General features: G+C 33.4%; 1 pseudogene across 1 annotated transcript; it reads right to left on the minus strand.

Annotated features, from left to right (window-relative positions):
• Positions 1–786: 786 nt before the first annotated feature.
• LOC143608015 (folylpolyglutamate synthase-like) lies at positions 787–7,590 on the minus strand (annotated as a pseudogene). Its single transcript, XR_013149118.1, has 16 exons — positions 7,492–7,590; positions 7,298–7,416; positions 7,114–7,179; positions 5,621–5,730; positions 5,396–5,456; positions 4,570–4,653; positions 4,409–4,465; positions 4,263–4,323; positions 3,594–3,640; positions 3,416–3,493; positions 3,171–3,335; positions 2,326–2,553; positions 1,785–1,863; positions 1,483–1,641; positions 1,092–1,248; positions 787–1,014 (listed from the first exon to the last, which is right to left on the minus strand). The product of XR_013149118.1 is annotated as a folylpolyglutamate synthase-like (transcript).
• Between the last annotated feature and the right edge of the window lie 2,148 nt (positions 7,591–9,738).

A 9,738-nucleotide genomic window follows, 5' to 3' on the forward strand; every position in this document is an offset into this window, starting at 1 on the left:
TACAAGGTCAGTCGTTTTAATCCCGCGCTCTACAACGATTAAGCGTTGTTACCGGCGGCGGTAGGTGCTTGAGTTGTAGAGCCGGATGACTCTCCCGCTTCCAGTTTCATGGCATCCAAACTTTTTTTCTCACGGCAATACTTATTGGTATGCTTTCGTAGGGTGGAGTTCGACCCCGCTTTCAGAAACTTGGAACAATACTTGCACCAGGCCATCTCTTGTGAGTCGGTCATGACACACAAATCATAATGAACCTAAACCTCGGGACATCGTGTTGTGTCGATGACCATAAAAACATCCTCGTTACTTGCCATTGATTGCCGGTTTAGGCTTAATTGTGATTTAAAGTGTGTTTTAGAGTTTTAAAAGTGGTTAACTATTTCTACACACCACCTATCTATTTATAGTATGTGTGTAAGGTATATATGGTTAAAAACCGGTTCCAACGGTCCAAAAACGGCTATATAGCCGTTGAAACTGGTTCCTAACGCCTCTATTTGTTTAAATTTCAAAAAACTCAATGTACCCGGTTTTTGGGTATAAACTGGACCCGGTTTGTCCCTACCCAGTTCCACTGGGTTCCTATATTCCCCTGCCGGGTCGGGTCGGTTCATGACTGGAACCGGTCCCATTTTGTACCCGATCTAAAAAAATCCGGTTCCAAGCCGGTTCCAGGTTTTAAAAATACCCGATTTTGCACACCTCTACCTGTACCCCTTAAGGATTAGGAGTGTTGGTTGTTAAAAAAATTATAACTTAGACTAAGAAGTTAAAAGGGTTGATATGACAAAAGCAAGTGCATCACAACTATGGTCTATATGGTAAAACATAGTAGTAACAGAAATAAACATTCATTTTATAAATCAAAATATAAATTACAATTAACATGAAACTCTATTTGTATAATCTGTTCTAATCTTGCTATAGAATAGTGATGGCCCGAGGATTTGTGAACTATTTCTTCACCAGTTTTATGACGTCGCCAATCAAATGTAAGGAACCAGTAACCAAGACCTGATATGTTAAAAACATGAAATAAAATTAAAACTAACTTAACAGAAGAATAAAATGTGTCATTAAATAAAATGTACCTGCAGATGAACTGACTTATTTTGTTCGACAGTATCTCGTAACCATTTAATGGCCAACGGAAGGGATGAAAACACCGTACTGTTTTCACAACTTACAACACTCGGGTCATCATCATTTCACCCACACTGGAAACCGAGTCCACCTTTTTCGGATTTCCTGGGAATCATAATAAAATAATAATATATTTGCAGTCTCTCCAAACCAAGAACAAATTGCATAAAAAAGTAATCAACTGGATCTTAATCAACTTTAGTTTTAGGTAACCAACTTATTTTAACCAAAGAAAAACCATCAAAAATTTCAGATGTTATATTAAATTTTCAGAAGGTTGAGAAATTAATTAATAAATTTAATATTATAAATTAACAGTGGTAGATTTGGAAATGTAACCTCTTTTATTACAAATAATATCCTCCCATACTGTTTGAAGGGTTAGTTGCCATGAATATTCAACTTCAGAACCGGTTGCTGCTGACGAGGATGAGCCAGATCCAACTTTATTGTATAGTGACATGTTTGGTACAAACAATGCCTTTTCGAAACTTACACCTAAATATATGAAAAATGAATATCAATGTAATCCTTACACATGAACGGATCAATTCGGGCTGTGTTATCTCAAACGGGTCATATAATTTACTACTTAGAAAATGAACAAAAAGAATACAAAAACATGATTGTAACCAAGGTACCTTGAAGGGCACATGTGTCCAACAGTCGCGGAAACAACAATTTTGGGTCCCTCACTGACATACAATTGAACAATAATATCTGTGCATTTTCAGTTAAGTTAATAGGATAGAAAAATGAAGCATTTTTTTAAGAAAGAGACATGTTCGCATGATAGCAAAATAATATAGATGTTGGTTCAGCAAATAAATATAGGAGTGAATTCCATGGATGGTCCCAGTTGTTTAGACCAAATTTTAATTAGAAAGAGACATGTTCACAAGATAGCAAAAATGAACCATTTTCACTTAGTCACCGACCGCCTAGTTTGCTTTCATAATGGTCCCTGGGTCAAGTAAGATTTTACTATTTTGCCCTTTTCAAAAGTTACACTTTATTTACGAAAGCAAACTGAGTGCTTAGGGACTAAGTCCGTAAAAACTTTAGGGATGAAATCCGAGAAATTTAGACCAAATCACCGGGACTATCTTGTAATTTACTCTACATATAAAAAAACACAAAATCAAATTTTGTAATCAAAGGCATTTTCTTGTTGCTTCTAACCTGTTTGGATTCCTTTTTGGAGCATGATTCTGGCCTGTGATCTTCTTTAATTGCATGAGAAAACCAACTTGCACAAACTTCCATGCTTTCAGGACTATGTGCTCCATCCAAATAAAAAACCAGATCTCGTTGACTTTGACTATCACAAACCCGGTCAACAATAATCTGGGCCCGTCCTTGTAGACTTATGGATGTTAGCCCTTTCATAAACGGCTCAGGCAAATGAGTCTGTATCCAACCATAATAACGGAACTTCTCAAAATGACTCAAATATCGATGGGCGGGAAGCTCATTTATGTTCGTTCATTTAATTAAGGAATGAACACGAACAATTTTTTTGTTTACTCAGTTAGACGAATGAACATGAGCAAATGTCCCGTACGTTTCATTTATGTTCGTGAACGTTCATTCATTTATGTTTGTTCGTTTGCGTTCATTTATGTTCATTACTTTAGGTTTGTTTAAGTTCATCCATATACGTTTGTAAATATATTCATTTAAATTGTAGGCCCATTACAATTTAGTCTAGTCTTAATAAGTTTTTAGGTCCAACACATTGTTATTTAGATTTACTTTTTAAATGGTTTTAACTCAGTTATGTTAGTTCGTTTATACTGTTAACGAATGAACACAAAAGAACACGAACACGCTCATTTTATTCGCGTTTGATTGTCTATTTTCGGTTAAAGTTAAACAAATGAACATGAACATGCTCCATTCGTGTTCGCTCGGTTCGTTTACAAGCCTACATATAAAAAGTGGCAACTTGAAAAGGTTTATTGGTAAACAGGTCAGTTTGGGTCAAAAAGCTTATGTTTGGCCCGTTTCCTTTTTGCGTTGCTTACAGTCAGGTCCATGGGTATGACTTCAAGTTGACCGGTCCTTTGAAGCCACGTATAACTTAGCATGACAGCAAGCCCAGCATTAGCATATTGATGCTCCCCTGCAAGCCCAAGATGTAATCCGTTTAACAAATTACCATCCAACTGGTTTGCAACTTGAAGGCACACCTGCAATAGGGTAATTTGGTTATTTCCATTTCAGTATAAAATTATGTAGTTAAGTAACTGTTAAGAGAAACTTAATTTACATCTAACTGGGAAGCCGTTTCTTTAAGTACTTGCATAGCTTCAGGTGGTTGAGAAACAGTAAATGCAGGAACACCTTTCTGTACAAAATAATAATAAACTCATTAAAAGAAAAATGCAACAATTATATTATTATTATTATTATTATTATTATTTAAAAATAAATAAAATTAATACAACCTTAAAGATACCAGCCTTCTGGCCCGCAATCTCTTCAAGAGTGTTTCCTGGTCATGCATAATTATATAAAACATGAATATTGTTATATTCAAACTTCAGCTATACAATAACTTAAGGGCTGTGCATAAAACCGAACTAACTGGCACATTACCAAATTAAACTAACCGATATAACCGAGCCTAACCAATAAGCAATGGGTCAATTTTGGTTATTCATATTTCTATAACCGACAAAACCGAACTGACCCATGATTTAGTAAAAACACAGTTAACTAACCTGGCCCACTATCTTAATATATTGAAGGCTATGTAATATAAACAAATTTCAAATGGTAAAACTTGAATTATTCAAGCCCAAATGTCTAATAACAACTTATTAAGTGGTTAAAAAATTTTAAGCAAAAACTTTCAAGCTCGATTACATTGTTTTGGGCTATGTTTTTAGCACATTCATTTCATGGCGAATTCTATTTCATGGTTAACCGACCTATAACCGAACCAAATCAACATGCAAAACTGATTAACCATCACCGATCGGCTATCATTCTCTGGTTAACTGATATTTGGTCATGGTTACAGTTTTGGGCCAAAACGACCCATGCACACCCCTACAATAACTGATTTATGGAGAAAACAAATCAATATAAAATAAATTGATGAATGAGCATACCAAGGATTTCCGTGTGGTCAAACCCTAGCGGCGTGATACCGCAAACTATAGGTGATTGAATCTGAAAAAAATTGTGCATCATATTAAGTAGACACACTTTTTTGTATATAACAAATGGTGAATTTTGCTTTAGCAGATCTGCTTACCACATTAGTTGCATCCCTTTTTCCTCCTAATCCAACCTCAATAATAGCAACATCTACCTGCAATCACATGTTACATGTTTATCAGTAAAAGAATCATGATAACAAAATGATGATTATATTTACTTTCTGTATGCGGTTATGTGGATTAAGATTTTACATACTTGCTCTGCTGCAAAAATTTTGAAAGCAAGTAATGAAAGGAAGTGGAATAAAGTTGGCATTGGCATATCATTACTGCATTTTGCCTGCATACAGAAACATGAATAAATAATAAATAGGAATTAATAAATCAATTATGAGGATGAAAATAAATGTTAATTTGGTTTATAATAACTCAAAACCAACTAATAAAATTCTGATTATGACTTCACAGAAAAAAAAGAGTTTCTAAAGAAACATTACTGACCATGTTACCTATATTGAGATCAATGGAACAATAGAACAAAGTTGAAAAAATGACCATAACAAAGCTGTTTAAAAAAAACCATTAACAGAAGTTTGAAAATAACTATTATGTTTGTGAAAGTTTAATAAAAATATTTTGGAAAGTAAAAAATTAGGGACTTGATTACATAGCCTTTAGGACTATGAATACCAACCAAATTGTTGCTATATATTTCTAAAAGGAGGGTTTGTCAATCAACATTTGGCTACTGTTGACTACACTTACATAATTAGTAAAAAGTAGCAAGAATATAGTTTTTAACCATAGACCAAAGGGTTATGCTATCATTTTCCTAATAATCAATATTCCTGTCTCATAACTATTGGAAACCATTTGCTATTGACAAAAAATATTAGCAGCTTTGAATCTTTGAGGTCAGTCTAACCCTGTCATTCCTAGTTTTTCCCCTTGAAAAGCTATTCTCATGGGACTTCTAGCTAGTCCCATGAGTGACTGACAAGCTTTCTTAAATTCAAACAAAATAAGCATGAGAAGAGTTAATAACATTTATATAGATAGTATACATAGATTAGAAACCTTGCCTTCAGTCTATCCCAACACCACCAGAAGTATTCCGAAAACTTCTCTATTGAAATGTCCTCTCTGAAACAGAAGGAAAATTAGCAACTTAAATCACCTTCTACAGTTGAAATATCTTTGATTAGACTTTACTTGGGTTTAGGACCATAAAAAGAAATAGTTTGAACTAATAAATGAATATCATGATATGATGTACGAATTAGAGTTTTAAGGCTTCGAAGACTCACCCATCCAATCGAAATCTTTCTCTAACATCAATGAGGTGAGGAGATGTGAAGAGCCCAGTGTGAAAGCCATGATTTCGTAGTATAGCTTCTGTGAACACACATGTTGATCCCTGAAACCGATCGAATTATGACATAGATCAGAATAACATCAATCACACACACACAGAATTGACATAGATAAGATAACATCAATCACACACACACACGGAATTGTCTCTACATATTTGGACTGTTTCATGTAAATACATCCTAAGAAACAAAAATGAAGAAGCAGAGTACAGAAATCTTATATTGGATGTAAAGTGTCATATAAAACACATTCTATACAGTACATGCTATAATGATGTCTAGGAGAGTAACCTTTAGTCCTATGCAATGCACTCTTTATGTGTGGTATCACAAAATCAACATAGACGAGTAGATGATCATATATTTGATACTAGGTTAGAAACCACTGTATTACACGAGTTGAATAAAGGAAATATTAAATAGTTAGAACTGAAGATTTAGGAATTATAGGTCGATAGTTTGAAATAAGATTGATTATTATTACTTTTTTAGTTAACTTTTTAAGTTAAGAAATAGAATACGAACGGTCCGAACGGGTGAAAGAAGAGAAGCGGGAAAAAGAATCTTGAGCTCACAGAATTGCAACACGTGGCGTAACCAGTTGCTTATTTATTAGGTATAGATTTTCTTATTGCATCTGTATATATAGCTACAAAAATACCTAATAAGTGCCTCAACATGTGTAGAAATATCACCAAGGCCCAAGCTTCATTTTCTTCCATACATAATAATGAATTCACATACTGATGTATTGATACATACACATGATTAGTTTATGTCAAAGATGAATGTAAATATGTTTTTAACATAGATCGTCCAAAGTGAAAACAAAATACTCTTTCTGCAGTACCAATATATTCAAAACAAAAGGGACAAATATTGTTAGCGGGTTGCTAATTCCTGACCCATTACAAGTTCGGTAATGGGGTTGGGGTAATTCCTTGGTTCCCAAGTTGGTGAATTAAGGGTAGTTTGGGAATTACAAATTAATGTGGATTAGTATTCAAGTTTATTTCAAATTCATATTTAGATATAGATTAGTTCGAGTTTGTATCTAACAATGAGTTTGAGATTGGTTAGGTTATATAAAGTAACACATGTAATCAAGTTTTCTTGAGCTTATCCAATTTGTTTGTTCTTAACTACCGATTCAATATGTGATATATTTGTAGTGCATAACTGCATACGCACATAAGCTCAAATTATATGAGGGCTATTTTGGAAGAATGAATAAGTGCACTAGTAATAAGTCATTATAACATTGTTTTAACACCGTCTTAAGACGGACTATAATCGGTATTTAAAGTTTATTTTGTGGTATCAGGAATAACAAATTACAAACTTATCTACAAACTATTTAACAAGCATCTAAAAACACATGCATTGGACTAGATTGGATGGAATGATCAAAGTAAGTTAGTTACCTTTCCCTTAGTGCCTGCAACGTGTATGATCTTCAACTGCGAAATCGGCTCCTCCAAATCCAAAATCTAATTAATTAATTAATTAATAGGGACACATACATACATACATACATACATACATAAAAAAATCATCACAAACATGAAGAGCAAAAGTGAAGCTAATTAGTTGTAGTTCAAATGTGACCTTGACATAGTCGAATATCCGCTCGAATCTAAAATCGGCAGCAGGCTTATGAGAACGAGACTTTTTGGTGATGAGAGATGACAAAGCATCCATGGCTTCATCATAACTTGAAACAGATCCTTATTCATTCATCAATTTCAGTTCAAATTAAAATGTAAAAAATATCATCAATTCAGTTTAAGTGTAAGTAGTACCTTGTGCCATTGAAGCAGTGGCTAGGGTTCAGAAGCTGAATCAGAGGAATAATAATAATATGACGCAGCAGCAGCAAGTGAAAGTGAAGAAGATGGAGAAGAGCTTCGTGCATCATGATAATATCATACGCTTTGAAATATGCCTTTTGAATTCTTTATTTTATTTTATTTTATTTTATTTTTTTACTAACAAAACTAACGAAAAATAAGAAATCGTTGGCTAGAGACTTCAACTTGTAGGCTAACTCAGTATACGGCTTTACATGTGTCACGTTTAGGCGTTAGTCACGTTCAGAGCTAGAGGGGTTTAGCCCGAAACATTTGTTTCTAATTAACCGAGAAATGTGATGTCTATGAGATTTGCAGGCTAGAAAATGAGGTCTATTTTGGTAAAGTCATGATTAGTAATGTCTATTTTGCTCATTTTTTCTAAAACTAGATGAATCTACGTTAAGAAATTTAATTTATACAACAAACAGAGAAAATAGCTATTAATATAATGTTTTGTGTCTAGGTCCAGTTTTGATACATCAGTATCCAATATGTTACTCCATCATAACAGTGAACTTTATAGGATACTATTGTTGACAGTTTACTCTCATAATCTCTTTTACCCCGATTATATCTTTTCAAACAATAAGCCCACCCTCATCTAATTATTATTATTATTATTATTATTATTATTATTATTATTAGATTTGATGATGTTAGCTTGCAAGACATTTTGGATTTCTACAAATTCAAGTAAGAACATACAATGAGCCAGACTAATGTAGTAATGTGTCATCTAGAGTTTAAAGAAAACTCTTGGTTTTGAGAGTATCAAATGGTTTGTTTTCGAAAGTGATGTGCGAATGTGAGTGATTTTTTTTAAAAAGACAATGATTTGTAACTTTTTATAAGACCGAATACCCGTCCATACTAGCATGAAACAATTATTCGTTACCCCTAGGTATTAGGCATGATTGTCACACCTCCATCTATGATAGAATGTGCAGGGGCATGACTAGTACACGGTAGTCCACAAGACACTAATAATAATAATGACAATAACTAATAAATTTATTTCATAAGTGAAGTACATCAAAATCCAAACGAAAACAATCCATAATTCAAAATAAACTAAACTAAAACATGTCCCTTATGTGGTGAATATTCTAAAGTCCAAAACTATTAGCTTCAACTTTAATCATCCAATTTAATTACCTGCAACATTTGTAAAAATATATATACTTGTCAACATAAAGGTTAAGTGAGCAAAACACAAGATTTGATATATAATAGTAGTAAAGGCATTCACATGCGGATGCGAAATTAAAACAATTACTTATAACAATAATGAATAAAAATCCGTTCAACATGACACTAGTCTGGTCAAACTACTAAGATGGGCGTAAGATCTTACTAATGAAGATGAGAATGAGGCCACCAACAATAAAGCAATAAGCACTTATTCATTTAACTTGTAACAACTACTCTACCAAGACATGTAAAAGTATAAGTTAGAATTGTGGTTAAGGATGATAATTATTTATAAAGATATTTGTGGTACACATGTTACCCCCCAAAACAATAAAAAAGAATGAGGTGTGAATTACTCACCTTGAAAGTAGGCGAGTGGAGAGATAATAGATACCTTGAATTATAGGATAAACGAGCTGGCAACCGAACTCAATGAAAGATCCCTAATATGAGGTTAGACCACAAACAAATAAGAAGAATGATAGCTAAATAGAATAATTAATCAAATCTGAGATTTTTAAACAAAAAATAGAAAGTTTGTTTTTAAACGAGTGTTCAGTTCGTGTTCAACCCGAATGTTGATTTCGGGTCAAACTCGGATCCAACATGACCAAAACACAAATACAAACATAAAACAATGAACAAAAGCTGATTCGGGTCAATTCATAGTCTAACTGAAAAGCCCCAATTTAGTTCATAACATAAACCCATAAAGTAAATTTGATTCAGATGAACTTGAAATCCACCAAATCTATTGAAATTAGATGAGGGCTATCGTTCAAGGTTTGATAACAACTAGAAAAAAATACAAATTTACCCGAGAATTGAATGTGGAACTAGATGATTTATGATTAAAAGACCCTTATGATTTTTTTAAGTCAAACATTGAAGAACATCTTGACTAAGCTTGAATTCGTGAAAGGGAGTAAGATTTGAGAGTTGATTAGCAAAGAAAGAAGACAAAGGATGGTTTATCTATATAGGAAACAGAATTAAGCTTCATGT

This window comes from Bidens hawaiensis, unplaced genomic scaffold, assembly GCF_021521415.1.
Source record: "Bidens hawaiensis isolate Kalapana, Puna unplaced genomic scaffold, B.hawaiensis_p1.1 tig00093846_1, whole genome shotgun sequence".
Classification (NCBI taxonomy): Eukaryota; Viridiplantae; Streptophyta; class Magnoliopsida; order Asterales; family Asteraceae; genus Bidens; species Bidens hawaiensis.